The sequence below is a fragment of the Piliocolobus tephrosceles genome, chromosome 17 (assembly GCF_002776525.5).
Source record: "Piliocolobus tephrosceles isolate RC106 chromosome 17, ASM277652v3, whole genome shotgun sequence".
NCBI classification, from domain to species: Eukaryota; Metazoa; Chordata; class Mammalia; order Primates; family Cercopithecidae; genus Piliocolobus; species Piliocolobus tephrosceles.
The window spans coordinates 40954999-40970745 of record NC_045450.1 but is presented as its reverse complement, the minus strand read 5'-3'; the positions used below and the strand labels follow the sequence as shown (position 1 = coordinate 40970745).

General features: G+C 38.8%; 1 long non-coding RNA gene across 1 annotated transcript; it reads left to right on the top strand.

Annotated features, from left to right (window-relative positions):
- Positions 1 to 1095: 1095 nt before the first annotated feature.
- LOC111541258 lies at positions 1096 to 3653 on the top strand. The gene is made up of 2 exons (XR_002731236.1): positions 1096 to 1450; positions 3217 to 3653. It is a non-coding gene; the product is annotated as an uncharacterized LOC111541258 (long non-coding RNA).
- The last annotated feature ends 12094 nt before the right edge of the window (positions 3654 to 15747 follow it).

Below are 15747 nucleotides of genomic sequence, written 5' to 3'. Positions count from 1 at the left end.
TAGAAATTTTGGATTTCTGCACTAAGTGTTTCTGTTATAACTCACAATCCAACTTAGTGGTGAATATGATTTAGAAGAATATCTGGTTTTGGCTAATAGATGACTTCTTTTTTTTCCCAGTTTGTATCTGGCATTAATGAGGGAAGGTGCTGATCAATCTTTTTATGTCCCTAAAAGACGAGCCCTCTATTCAGCATTTCCGTAACTCATATTTGTGCACATCTCTCAGACCTACCAGAGTGGTGGTTCTCAAACATTGTGCACAAGAATTACCCAAGATGCTTTTTAAAGAACAGATTTCTGGGTTTAATCCCTAGAATTTCTGAATCAATAAGTCTGAGGCGAAGGTTAGGAATCTTCATTTTTACATTCATGACTTCTCCCCAAGTACTCAGGTACTTTGGGAAAACATTAGTAGACTGTAAACTGCTTTTAGGGAACAAAGTTGTCTTATTACTTTGTATGTATCCCCAAAGATCAAGGATGGCTGACTGCCCACAGGTCATCGGTTTCAGTATTTGTTAACTAAATTCACCAGTCAGTAGGCAAGAGCTAAATCAGACAATATAACAAAGCTCTTCCCACCTCTGAGACTTTTTTATTTTTTTAGTAGAATTTTTTTTACTTGATTATTCTAGAAAATGCTTAAGATTAGATGAGTTCTAAAAGATAATAGCTTGTCTTCAAGTAAGGTTCTGAAAAATGAAATGATACGGATTTTAAACAAACGAATGGGAGATTTATTGGCCTATGCCAGCTTGTGAGAAGAGTGTTTGCCAGATGTTTTTGACATTTCCATCAGAATTTTTTTTGCTCAGTTTTGTGTCCCATTTTGTTATTTTGTAGATTTTGTGAAAAAATTAGTTTTCTTATTTATAATTTTTGGGATAAGAGATGTCATAAGAAATACAGGTTTTGTGTACTTTTAAGTGAAGGAATTTTCACGAAGGAGCAGATTAAGGTTTATAGGTAATTGAATTGAGCTCTTAAGTTATTGAAGTCCATTATGTGGTCACGGTTGACAACATAATTTGTTGAGTGTTCTTTGATGGTTCAAGAACCCCAAAAAGGGTGTGCTTTGTGATTTTTTTTTTCAATTTAGGATAGCTACAGAATCCCCCAGGGATGCCTTTGGCCTGAATAGAGTGGAAAGTTGGAGGGGGCCAGGACTAGTGCTTTCACATTGACAATAAAATGGACCAAGAGCTGAAATTGAGGTCGGAAGCTTAGCTTAATATGAAAACGTTACCTAAAGTCATGGATTCCAACTGGAATTTTCTTGGAAAACTTTTCATTAGAAACTAAGATTCTTACTTGTTTTGATGGGAATAATAGTCCTTTTCAACCTTCCTGGGCTGGAGTTGACAGATAAGATTAGCAGGAACATATTTGTAAAATATTTATTTAATACTTATATCCTCCAGAAGACAGGAGCTTTCCTGACACAAAGGTTACTTGCATTATTTATCATATTTTCTATCTTCATAGAGCCTTTCACACATGCATCTCAAATACATTTTAGACATTATCTCATTAGTCTTCTGTAAGCTTCAAGGTCCAAAGTCTTATTACTGCATTGCTTTTTGCAGATAGAACTATTTTTGTTTGTTCCTGTCAGTTATATTTGTGAAAGCAAAAAGTAGGTGAATTTTATGTGAATCCAGTTAAAGCCAATTGAATTGGCTATAATAAGTATAATTGGGGGAGGAGAGGCTATCAATTAGTTCAAATTTAGAAGTGCATTGAGAGTGTTTGGCCAGACTAGACTGAATTAATTTTGTGACCTGTCTGCATTCTCTAAAGTACATGTGGTTTGAGGTGTTCCCAAAGTCTGCCAAGTACCAAGATCGAGGCGTTCTAGTCAGATAACATGGTTCTTTAGTTGAGCTGACATTTAGGCATGTTATCTATTCTCCAAAGGCCTGCAAAGCCCTGACCTCTGTGGCAGAGAAAAACATTTTTTGAAATTCCTATGTGTGTGATGGAGCACATCTATAAAACTAAAAGAGGACAATTCAGTGAGAGATACATTTTCAACCAGGCACCTATCTCGTAGGACTTTTACCTAGAATCATTTAGAAGTTGAAGTAAAAAGAAATGAACTGTATCGATTTTCCTCTCAAGTAGTCCCTGAAGTCCACTGTCTTTCCCCCTGGCCATTGTAGTCTTTGGAGAGGTCTAAGAAGAAAGAACTCTGAATTAGTTACATCCAATATAAATGAAAAACAGCACTGTTTCTAATGACTACAGAGATGACATATACAGGTCTTAATAAAAACACTGAAAGCAATGGCTTAACCATGACTCTGAAATTAATGAGGTCGATGCCCAAAGGCAATCTTAAAAAAAAATCAGTGGTGGGATTGAGAGGTGGGGTGAATGAGGCAATGAAAGAAGAAGGGTAGATTTAGAGATTGGTCACTTTGATCATTCCTTTTTTGATTCTGTAACCTCTGCTTCTGTTCTAGGAAAGAAGTGATACCAATCATTTTGTTCCTTTTTTTGCCTCCCCCGCCTCTGCTCTATTCATATACTTGGCTTTATCCCCCCGTAAACATTTCCACAGCAAGAAATAGTGATAAGAATGATATTTTTACTATAATTATCTTCATTTATTTAATTCATGAATGTCTTCTATATTTATTGTATGCTTACCATGTGCCAGACACTATGTTAGATGGTGGGAATATACTGTTGAATAAACACACATGATCCTCTGCCATCATGCAGAGGCATATGGTCTCAGACTTGTGAATTGTAATAATCTCTCATATATTATTTAATTAAATCGTTATAACAGCTATTTGAAATAGCCAGGATTTCTGTTTTTCATTGCATGCACAATGAAATTAAGCTTAGAGGAGTTCAAGTGATTTACCTAAGATCACATAGCTCATATATTGAGTAATCAGGATGGACACCTTAATTTTCTGAATTCCAAGACAGTGCTCTTTGTGCCACATCATGCCACTTCCCTCTCAGTTGCTTTTTTAAATAGCACAGGCACCAATTATGCTATTCATATTTTAGTGGGCTTTTACTTTACTCAGTAATCCTTCTTCTACTTTGTTGGATAGTATTGATTATCATAATGAACTTTACCCAAGAAACTTACAGTCCCATGATATCTATTCCAATAAATCATTCCTAGCTCTTACAGCAGAATAGATTATCTTTGTAGTGCATATTTATCAGAATATTCTCTGTATTTTGCAGCATCCGCTCCCTCAAAGGTGAAAACCAGAAATTGGCAGTAGATGATATGCAACTATTAAATATATTGTGAAGCTTCAGCTTCAATAGGTTTGGACAAATAATAAATGAAAGTAATTTTCAAAACTGAAGGGAAGTAATACCAAGAAAGGCAGCAGAGTGAAAAGAACACTGGACAGAATGAAGAGACAAGACTTTTAGTCTCTGGCCAACTTTAGGAGACTTAATTCACTTCCCAGGCCTCAGTTTCCTCAATCAAGAAATTGGATTTTAGGCACCTTTTATCCATAATTCTAAATCCGAGTTGCAAGGACAGAGAACCTGGAGGACTGACATTGGGGAGACTGCAGAATCCAGAGCTCCAGAGGGCAAAGCAAGAAAACGTTACAAATATATTTATTCAATCCTTGTATCTGAATATATCTGTTCCACTGTCAAAATGGTTCCCTTTACTTTTTTCCTCCCTTTAAGTCAAGCATGAATTTTTCATATTTTGTATGGTGTTTGCTTTAGAAATATAACACCTTGTAAACGTAACAAGCCAATAGTATGAAAAGACTATGGATTGACTTTGATTTTCGCACTTAAAAGTGACACCACTCCTAGATATACTGGAATTTTTTTTTAGCCCGTCATGAAAGGTTTCTGCAGATAGCCCTGTGTCCTTTTCAGCACAGCAGGCAGATAATGGCTCCTAATCATCACCCAATTGATTTTGACAATATTTCTTTGTGAGTGAGTAGGATGATTGGGGAACATCCCAGGGGGCTGGGGAAGTATAGCTAAGGGAGTCACCTAAGTCCAGGAGTGAGACAGCCAGTGGTAACTAAAGGGGCAGATGAGCTTAACAAGGGATTTACCTTTTCTCACAGCCTCCACTAGATCTTTGCACTCCTGCCTTTCTGGTGATTTTCTCTGGTATGTCTCTAACAGTTCTCCTGATTCTTCACTTCCTACCAATCACTCAGCTATCTAGTATTAGTTACTATTACTTGCTGAAAGGGTGTCATTGAGGGGATGGAGGAATTCAGCATGATGCTTTCATAACCTTAGAGATACCAGTGGCTCTAAGCATGAAGGAACCAAGGATTTATGAATTTATCCAATTGTCAGTTAAAAATTAAGGTTTTCAGAAATCGGTGGAGAGGATATCGGAACTCCAATCAAATAACATAGAAGAATACACCTTTGCTCTTCATTGAAAGTCTGGTTCATGGGCTGGGTGTGGTGGCTCACGCCTGTAATCCCAGCACTCTGGAGGCCCAAGGCAGATGGATCACCTGAAGTCAGGACTTTGAGACCATCCTGGCCAACATGGTGAAACCTCATCTCTACTAAAAAAAATACAAAAAACATTTAGCTGGGCATGGTGACAGGCGCCTGTAATCCCAGCTACTCCGGAGGCTGAGGCAGGATAATTGCTTGAACCCAGGAGGCAGAGGTTGCAGTGAGCTGAGATCGCACCATTGCACTCCAGCCTGGTGACAAGAGCAAGACATCATCTCAAGGAAATAAAAGACAGTCTGGTTCATGAATGTATATTTATATGTTTTAGGTTAAAACAAAATGTTTAATGTATGTATATAAAAAACTTCAAAAGGTTTTCCTTTTCCTTTTTTTTTTTTTTTTTTTTTTTAGTCAGGATCTCCCTCTTGTTGCCCAGGCTGGAGAGCCAGTGGTGCAATCTTGCCTCCCTGCAACCTGTACCTTCTGGCTCAAGTGATCCTCCCGCCTCAGGCCCCCAAAGTAGCTGGGGTCGCAAGGGCAAGCCACCACGCCAGACTAATTTTTGTTATTTTTTGTAGAGACAGGGTTTCACCATATTGCTTAGGCTGCTCTCGAACTCCTGAGCTCAAACAAACCACCCGCCTTGGCCTCCCAAATACTAGGATTACAGGTGTGAGCCACTGTGCCCAGTCGAAAAAGGCTTTTTTTTTTTTTTTTTTTTTAACTACAAAAGTAATCTGCTACTTTAAAGAAAATCAGAATTGCACAGAGAACATCTGGGTTGCCTGGCCTAGAGGACTAAGCTGAGACATTTCAGAATTTCTTAAGGGTGAAGATAACTTGCTGTTGGCTCCAGAATCTAGCTCCAGCTGCCTCCTACCTCCTTTAGGGAGCTACTCTGTTTAGGAATCAACTTCTTTTACATCTAACTGCTATCACTGTAACTACTTAGGAAAACTACCATCACTGCTGTGACAACATCCTGAGGGTTACATCTTAAACGGAATTCAGGAAGGGCATGGGAAGTTGAGCCAGGTAGGTCTTTTCTAGGCTTTTCAGCAGGGCCACTTAGCTCCCTAGGGCAGGCTAACCCTTGGCACAGGTCCTGGACTAATCCAGACCATAAGCAAGAAAATCCAAACGCTTCTGGGTGGTTGAGCATCACATCAGTCTCTGTGCTGATCCTTTTTGAGCTTACCCTGGCCCTATGGAGTAGGCAGTTGCCTTGGTGCTTGTGACTAGTTCTAGTAATAAGCCTCTTTTAGATTCTGTGTGTCTGCCTTTGACCCTGCTTTGAGATTGGGGTTCTACCTTGATTCCTTCAACCTCATTGAAATTAGAAGCCAATTCCTAAACCAAAGTCTGCATAACTAGATTCTTATTACAAGCTGCTGTATCTCTGATGCCCATCATCTGTCTGTTTGGAACTTTGCCTATTGTCAATGCCTGACTCCCTACACATCTCTTCACTTTTGGATATCTGCCTGTTGACATCATGGTGCCTTCCTCTCCCCTCTATAATAACCTACAATAATCCTTTGCTTACTATCAGACTCCCTTCACACCATGATTAAGGCCTAACAGACATCTATAGCATGAATCCCACATATTTGGATTTTGGGTGCCTACACATTTGGAGTTTTGGTGCCTGTCATATGAACCTATGTTGCCTAGTCCCAGTGGGATTGCCTATAGTCATTCTCAAACCTTAATGTTCATAAAAATCCCCAAATGTGCTTATTAAAAATGCAGGTTCCTGGGCTCCATCCTTAGACGTTGTGATTCAGTAACTCTGAAGTAGGCCTTAGAAATCTGCATTTGAGCATGTCCCTCCAAATAATTTTGAGATACCTTGGGAAAACCACATTTTGAGAAACCTAGTCTCTGGAGCTTGATCCTTATCAGGGCCATTCCATCCCCAGCCAAACTTGATTTTGACAGATCATGGGAAAACTACTTTTCCATGAGAAATTTCTGAATATCATAATATTGCTACATTTTAGAATATTATTTTGTTCATATTTTTCTGCTCACTGGATTGGGGAAACTTTATAGAGGTTATAATGCCCAGCTAGATGCACTCTGGCTAGTAGTTCATTCAAGTACATCAGAATTTTAAGAGTTCAGATTTTGCCTCATGATTTGGGCCCTGCTGTCTCTAAGGTAAAGATAACATAGTGACTTAGAAATGCATGAATCAGTGATATCTCCATCAGTGGCCTATATTTTAGGACAATGGAAGAAGGTATCTTCTTCCTCTTGGATCTGGATTCATGCTTAAATATTGACTTCATCAATATGCCTATGTATGCCATTTTAGGTGTAACATATAGTCATGTATATGTAGATATAAAGAGAAAGGAACTCTGGAGACAGGAGGAGCCCAACTACAACTGCTCTTTGTTGTAGGGTGGTGGCTTATGCGAGGCCCACCCTGACTTGGATGCAATAGTCCTCAGATTCAGATTAAACATTTTTGGAAGGAATACTTCGAAGAGCATGTTGTAGACTTCCTTTTACATTACATCAAGTGTCATAAGATACCCCCTGTGGTCTGGAAAAATTCTCAGCCATTTGCAGCCCATGGGAGCCATCAAGAAAACCAGAGAAAGTCTTCTGTTTCTTGTCAAGATGGAATAAGAGTTACTGCCTGTTTATCTGCCATCCCATCTGAAACAGCTATAAGAAAGAACAGGCAAAATACATGAAATAATGGTTTTCAAGATCCTAGACATCAGGCAAGGAATAACAGTGATTCCTGACAGATAGGAAACAAATGAGGTGACCTCACGATTACCACAGCTTACTGCCTTGAGGGATTTTTTTTTTAGGTTGTGGTGCAGAAAGGAGGAAGCCAGGTAAAGCTTAGCAGACTCCATGGGTTGAAAAGATTGAGCTCGGAGTCTGGGAAGACCAAGGAAGCTAGAGTTCTTAGGACAAAGTACTGGAGAGAAGAAAGCTGCACACACAACTCCAAAGATCTGCAGAGAATCTTTTGAGCATTCCAATTAATAATTGGCACGTGCATATGAGGAAACTGTTAAAGACTGGAGAAATAACCATCAAAGAGAGTTAGGGAAAACAGTGACAGTACTTACACAGGTCTAATAATACTGCCTATTTCTGTCAGCCAGACCAGAACATCTCCTAATTTATAAAGTATTGGAGAGAGTGCTCAAAAGGGTCTTGCTTCAGTGGTGGGGAATAATTAGTTTCAGACTAAATGTTATTATACATTGGTCTTGCCTCACAAGCAAGATTCAAAATGATCAAATTATTTCCAAAGAATTTAACCATGTCCTAAAACAAAACTCAGGAATATTTTTTAAAATATGAAAATATCCAGCAACCAAAAAGGCAACATTCTTTTTTTTTTTTTTTTATTATACTTTAAGTTCTAGGGTACATGTGCATAGCGTGCAGGTTTGTTACATATGTATACTTGTGCCATGTTGGTGTGCTGCACCCATCAACTCGTCAGCACCCATCAATTCATCATTTATATCAGGTATAACTCCCAATGCAATCCCTCCCCCTCCCCCCTCCCCATGATAGGCCCCGGTGTATGATGTTCCCCTTCCCAAGTCCAAGTGATCTCATAGTTCAGTTCCCACCTATGAGTGAGAACATGCGGTGTTTGGTTTTCTGTTCTTGTGATAGTTTGCTAAGAATGATGGTTTCCAGCTGCATCCATGTCCCTACAAAGGATGCAAACTCATCCTTTTTTATGGCTGCATAGTATTCCATGGTGTATATGTGCCACATTTTCTTAATCCAGTCTGTCACTGATGGACATTTGGGTTGATTCCAAGTCTTTGCTATTGTGAATAGTGCCGCAATAAACATGTGTGCATGTGTCTTTATAGCAGCATGATTTATAATCCTTTGGGTATATACCCATTAGTGGGATGGCTGGGTCATATGGTACATCTAGTTCTAGATCCTTGAGGAATTGCCATACTGTTTTCCATAATGGTTGGACTAGTTTACAATCCCACCAACAGTGTAAAAGTGATCCTACTTCTCCACATCCTCTCCAACACCTGTTGTTTCCTGACTTTTTAATGATTGCCATTCTAACTGGTGTGAGATGGTATCTCATTGTGGTTTTGATTTGCATTTCTCTGATGGCCAGTGATGATGAGCATTTTTTCATGTGTCTGTTGGCTGTATGAATGTCTTCTTTTGAGAAATGTCTGTTCATATCCTTTCCCCACTTTTTGATGGGGTTGTTTGTTTTTTTCTTGTAAATTTGTTTGAGTTCTTTGTAGATTCTGGATATTAGCCCTTTGTCAGATGAGTAGATTGCAAAAATTTTGTCCCATTCTGTAGGTTGCCTGTACACTCTGATGGTAGTTTCTTTTGCTGTGCAGAAGCTCTTTAGTTTAATTAGATCCCATTTGTCGATTTTGGCTTTTGCTGCCGTTGCTTTTGGTGTTTTAGACATGAAGTCCTTGCCCATGCCTATGTCCTGAATGGTACTACCTAGGTTTTCTTCTAGGGTTTTTATGGTATTAGGTCTAACATTTAAGTCTCTAATCCATCTTGAATTAATCTTCATATAAGGAGTAAGGAAAGGATCCAGTTTCAGCTTTCTACTTATGGCTAGCCAATTTTCCCAGCACCATTTATTAAATAGGGAATCCTTTCCCCATTTCTTGTTTCTCTCAGGTTTGTCAAAGATCAGATGGCTGTAGATGTGTGGTATTATTTCTGAGGACTCTGTTCTGTTCCATTGGTCTATGTCTCTGTTTTGGTACCAGTACCATGCTGTTTTGGTTACTGTAGCCTTGTAGTATAGTTTGAAGTCAGGTAGCGTGACGCCTCCGGCTTTGTCCTTTTGACTTAGGATTGTCTTGGCAATGTGGGCTCTTTTTTGGTTCCATATGAACTTTAAAGCAGTTTTTTCCAATTCTATGAAGAAAGTCATTGGTAGCTTGATGAGGATGGCATTGAATCTATAAATTACCTTAGGCAGTATGGCCATTTTCATGATATTGATTCTTCCTATCCATGAGCATGGTATGTTCTTCCATTTGTTTGTGTCCTCTTTTATTTCACTGAGCAGTGGTTTGTAATTTTCCTTGAAGAGGTCCTTTACATCCCTTGTAAGTTGGATTCCTAGGTATTTTATTCTCTTTGAAGCAATTGTGGATGGAAGTTCATTCATGATTTGGCTCTCTGTTTGTCTGTTACTGGTGTATAAGAATGCTTGCGATTTTTGCATATTAATTTTGTATCCTGAGACTTTGCTGAAATTGCTTATCAGCTTAAGGAGATTTTGGGCTGAGACAATGGGGTTTTCTAAATATACAATCATGTCATCTGCAGACAGGGACAATTTGACTTCTTCTTTTCCTAACTGAATACCCTTTATTTCTTTCTCTTGCCTGATTGCCCTAGCCAGAACTTCCAACACTATGTTGAATAGGAGTGGTGAGAGAGAGCATCCCTGTCTTGTGCCAGTTTTCAAAGGGAATTTTTCCAGGTTTTGCCCATTCAGTATGATATTAGCTGTGGGTTTGTCATAAATAGCTCTTATTATTTTGAGGTACATTCCATCAATACTGAATTTATTGAGCGTTTTTAGCATGAAGGGCTGTTGAATTTTGTCAAAAGCCTTTTCTGCATCTATTGAGATAATCATGTGGTTCTTGTCTTTGGTTCTGTTTATATGCTGGATTACATTTATTGATTTGCGAATGTTGAACCAGCCTTGCATCCCAGGGATGAAGCCCACTTGATCATGGTGGATAATCTTTTTATGTGCTGCTGAATCCGGTTTGCCAGTATTTTATTGAGGATTTTTGCATTGATGTTCATCAGGTATATTGGTCTAAAATTCTCTTTTTTTGTTGTGTCTCTGCCAGGCTTTGGTATCAGGATGATGTTGGCCTCATAAAATGAGTTAGGGAGGATTCCCTCTTTTTCTATTGATTGGAATAGTTTCAGAAGGAATGGTACCAGCTCCTCCTTGTACCTCTGGTAGAATTCAGCTGTGAATCCATCTGGTCCTCGACTTTTTTTGGTTGCTAGGCTATTAATTATTGCCTCAATTTCAGAGCCTGCTATTGGTCTCTTCAGGAATTCAACTTCTTCCTGGTTTAGTCTTGGAAGAGTGTAAGTGTCCAGGAAATTATCCATTTCTTCTAGATTTTCTAGTTGATTTGCGTAGAGGTGTTTATAGTATTCTCTGATGGTAGTTTGTATTTCTGTGGGGTCAGTGGTGATATCCCCTTTATCATTTTTTATTGTGTCTATTTGATTCCTCCCTCTTTTCTTCTTTATTAGTCTTGCTAGCGGTCTGTCAATTTTGTTGATCTTTTCAAAAAACCAACTCCTGGATTCATTGATATTTTGGAGGGTTTTTTGTGTCTCTATCTCCTTCAGTTCTGCTCTGATCTTAGTTATTTCTTGCCTTCTGCTAGCTTTTGAATGTGTTTGCTCTTGCCTCTCTAGTTCTTTTAATTGTGATGTTAGAGTGTCAATTTTAGATCTTTCCTGCTTTCTCTTGTGGGCATTTAGTGCTATAAATTTCCCTCTACACACTGCTTTAAATGTGTCCCAGAGATTCTGGTATGTTGTATCTTTGTTCTCATTGGTTTCAAAGAACATCTTTATTTCTGCCTTCATTTTGTTATGTACCCAGTAGTCATTCAGGAGCAGGTTGTTCAGTTTCCATGTAGTTGAGCAGTTTTGATTGAGTTTCTTAGTCCTGAGTTCTAGTTTGATTGCACTGTGGTCTGAGAGACAGTTTGTTATAATTTCTGTTCTTTTACATTTGCTGAGGAGTGCTTTACTTCCAATTATGTGATCAGTTTTGGAATAAGTGCGATGTGGTGCTGAGAAGAATGTATATTATGTTGATTTGGGGTGGAGAGTTCTATAGATGTCTATTAGGTCCGCTTGGTGCAGAGATGAGTTCAATTCCTGTATATCCTTGTCAACTTTCTGTCTCGTTGATCTGTCTAATGTTGACAGTGGAGTGTTGAAGTCTCCCATTGTTATTATAAGGGAGTCTAAGTCTCTTTGTAAGTCTCTAAGGATTTGCTTTATGAATCTGGGTGCTCTTGTATTGGGTGCATATATATTTAGGATAGTTAGCTCTTCCTGTTGAATTGATCCCTTTACCATTATGTAATGGCCTTCTTTGTCTCTTTTGATCTTTGATGGTTTAAAGTCTGTTTTATCAGAGACTAGTATTGCACCCCTGCTTTTTCTTTTTTGTTCTCCATTTGCTTGGTAGATCTTCCTCCATCCCTTTATTTTGAGCCTATGTATGTCTCTGCATGTGAGATGGGTCACCTGAATACAGCAGACTGATGGGTCTTGACTCTTTATCCAGTTTGCCAATCTGTGTCTTTTAATTGGAGCATTTAGTCCATTTACATTTAAGGTTAATATTGTTATGTGTGAATTTGATCCTGCCATTATGATATTAACTGGTTATTTTGCTCGTTAGTTGATGCAGTTTCTTCCTAGCCTTGATGGTCTTTACATTTTGGCATGTTTTTGCAATGGCTGGTACCGGTTGTTCCTTTCCATGTTTAGGGCTTCCTTCAGGGTCTCTTGTAAGGCAGGCCTGGTGGTGACAAAATCTCTAAGCATCTGCTTATCTGTAAAGGATTTTATTTCTCCTTCACTTATGAAACTTAGTTTGGCTGGATATGAAATTCTGGGTTTGAAATTCTTTTCTTTAAGAATGTTGAATATTGGCCCCCACTCTCTTCTGGCTTGTAGAGTTTCTGCCGAGAGATCTGCTGTTAGTCTGATGGGCTTCCCTTTGTGGGTAACCCGACCTTTCTCTCTGGCTGCCCTTAAGATTTTTTCCTTCATTTCAACTTTGGTGAATCTGGCAATTATGTGTCTTGGAGTTGCTCTTCTCGAGGAGTATCTTTGTGGCATTCTCTGTATTTCCTGAATTTGAATGTTGGCCTGCCCTACTAGGTTGGGGAAGTTCTCCTGGATGATATCCTGAAGAGTGTTTTCCAACTTGGTTCCATTTTCCCCCTCACTTTCAGGCACCCCAATCAGACGTAGATTTGGTCTTTTTACATAATCCCATACTTCTTGCAGGCTTTGTTCATTTCTTTTTTCTTTTGGTTTCTCTTCTCGCTTCATTTCATTCATTTGATCCTCCATCGCTGATACTCTTTCTTCCAGTTGATCGAGTCAGTTACTGAAGCTTGTGCATTTGTCACGTATTTCTCGTGTCATGGTTTTCATCTCTGTCATTTAGTTTATGACCTTCTCTGCATTAATTATTCTAGCTATCAATTCTTCCACTCTTTTTTCAAGATTTTTAGTTTCTTTGCGCTGGGTACGTAATTCCTCCTTTAGCTCTGAGAATTTTGATGGACTGAAGCCTTCTTCTCTCATCTCGTCAAAGTCATTCTCTGACCAGCTTTGATCCGTTGCTGGCGATGGGCTGCGCTCCTTTGCAGGGGGAGATGCGCTCTTATTTTTTGAATTTCCAGCTTTTCTGCCCTGCTTTTTCCCCATCTTTGTGGTTTTATCTGCCTCTGGTCTTTGATGATGGTGGCATACTAATGGGGTTTTGGTATAGGTGTCCTTCTTGTTTGATAGTTTTCCTAACAGTCAGGACCCTCAGCTGTAGGTCTGTTGGAGATTGCTTGAGGTCCACTCCAGACCCTGTTTGCCTGGGTATCAGCAGCAGAGGTTGCAGAAGATAGAATATTGTTGAACAGCGAGTGCACCTGTCTGATTCTTACTTTGGAAGCTTCCTCTCAGGGGTGTACTCCATCCTGTGAGGTGTGGGGTGTCAGACTGCCCCTAGTGGGGGATGTCTCCCAGTTAGGCTACTCAGGGGTCAGGGACCCACTTGAGCAGGCAGTCTGTCCCTTCTCAGATCTCAACCTCCGTGTTGGGAGATCCACTGCTCTCTTCAAAGCTGTCAGACAGAGTCATTTGTGTCTGCACAGGTTGCTGCTGCTTTTTTTGTTGTTGTTATTTAGCTGTGCCCTGTCCCCAGAGGTGGAGTCTACAGAGACAGGCAGGTTTCCTTGAGCTGCTGCAAGCTCCACCCAGTTTGAGCTTCCCAGCAGCTTTGTTTACCTACTTAAGCCTCAGCAATGGTGGGCGCCCCTCCCCCAGCCTCGCTGCTGCCTTGTGGTTAGATCGCAGACTGCTGTGTTAGCAATGAGGGAGGCTCCATGGGCGTGAGATTCTCCCGGCAAGGTGTGGGATATATTCTCCGGGTGTGCCTGTTTGCTTAAAGCACAGTATTGGGGTGTGAGTTACCCGATTTTCCAGGTGTTGTGTGTCTCAGTTCCCCTGGCTAGGAAAAGGGATTCCCTTCCCCCTTGCACTTCCCAGGTGAGGCGATGCCTCGCCCTGCTTCAGCTCTCGCTGGTCGGGCTGCAGCAGCTGACCAGCACCGATTGTCCAGCACTCCCTAGTGAGATGACCCCAGTACCTCAGTTGAAAATGCAGAAATCACCGGTCTTCTTTGTCGCTCGCGCTGGGAGTTGGAGACTGGAGCTGTTCCTATTCGGCCATCTTGCTCTGCCCACTATCCGCAACATTCTTAATGACTGGATCCAAATAAATATTTCTGGGCATGCAGAAAACCAAGAAAATCTGACCCACATTAAGAAAAGTAATCCATCCATCTAAAAACTGATGCAGATGTTAGAAATAGAAGACAAAGATATTAAAAGTTATTATAACTGCATTATATCTGTGAGTAGAGACTTCAAATAAATTTTTTAAAAAAGACCCAAATTAAACATCTAGAGACAAAAAGACAAAAACTATAATGTCTGAGATAAAAAATAAACTAGATGGGGTCAATAGCACATTAGATATTAAAGAAAAAAAGATTAATGACCCTCATGGCATAGAAATACAAACTATCCAGAATGAATACACAGACAAAAAAGAAAATTTTAAATTAAGCAGACATGAATTATATCAGTAATTACATTAAATGTAAATGGATTAAATATGCAAAGTAAAAGGCAGAGATTTGCAGAATGGATTAAAAAAGAATTCAACTATATGCTGTCTACAAGAGCACACTTTAGATTCAGAGATACAAATCTGCTGAAACTAGAAGGATGAGGAAAAATGAACCATGCAAACAGTAACCAAAAGAGGTAAAGGAGCTGTACTAATATCAGACAAAACAGGTTTTAAGACACAAATTGTTACTAAAGACAAAGAAGGACATTTTATAATGATAAAAGGAAGATATAACAGTTGGACATATAATAATTGTAAAAATATATGCACATAACAACAGAGCCCCAAGATACATGAAGCAAAAACTGACAGAATTGAAGGTAAAAATAATTCAATAAAAATAGACTTCTGTATCCCACTCTCAATCATGGATAGAATCAACATATAGAAGATTAAAAAGGAAATAGAAAACTTGAACAATATAGAAGTCAACTAGGCCTAACAGACATCTATAGAACTCTCCACCCAACAACAGTGGAATACACATTCTTCTCAAGCTGACATGAAATACTCTCCAGGCTAGACCAGTGCTAGGGCACAAAATAAGCCTCAATAAATTTAAAAGGATTGAAATCAACAAAATGTGTCTCTTTCCACAATGGGATTAAATTAAAAACTAATAACAAGGAAATTTGGGAAATTCACCAATATATAAAAAATAACACACTCCTAAATAATCAGTGGACTGTGGAAGAAATGACTGGAGAAATTAGAAGATACAATGAAATAAGTGAAAATATAAATACAACATGCCAAAACCGGTAGAATTCAGCTAAAGCAGTGACTATAGATGCCTGTATTATATTATATATAGCTGTAAATGCCTATATTAAATAAGAAAAAAATAGTCAGTATTCTAATCTTCATCATAGAAAACTTGAAGTGAAGGGCAGACTAAGCCCAAAGTAAGCAGATGATGGAAATAATAAGGTTAGAGAAGAAATAAGTGAAATACAGAATGGAAAAACAATAGTGAAAATTAATGAAACCAAAAGTTGGTTCTTTAAAACCATCAACAAAATAGATAAACTTTTAGCTTTTCTGACCAGGGGGAAATAAAAGAGAAAATTTAAATTACTAAACCTGAAATGAAAGAGAAAACATTACTACTAACTTTAATGTTAGTAAAACAGTGTCATTAAATTTCATAAGATTACATAATTAAAACATTAAATGTCATAACATTACTAAGAACTTAATGTTAATAAAACTCTGAAACTAACCTTAGCAAAATAAAAAGATTATAAATGAATAATTGAATGCCAAAAATTAGCTTAGATGAAATGAATAAACAACTGAAAGTGACTCAAGAAATAAAAGATC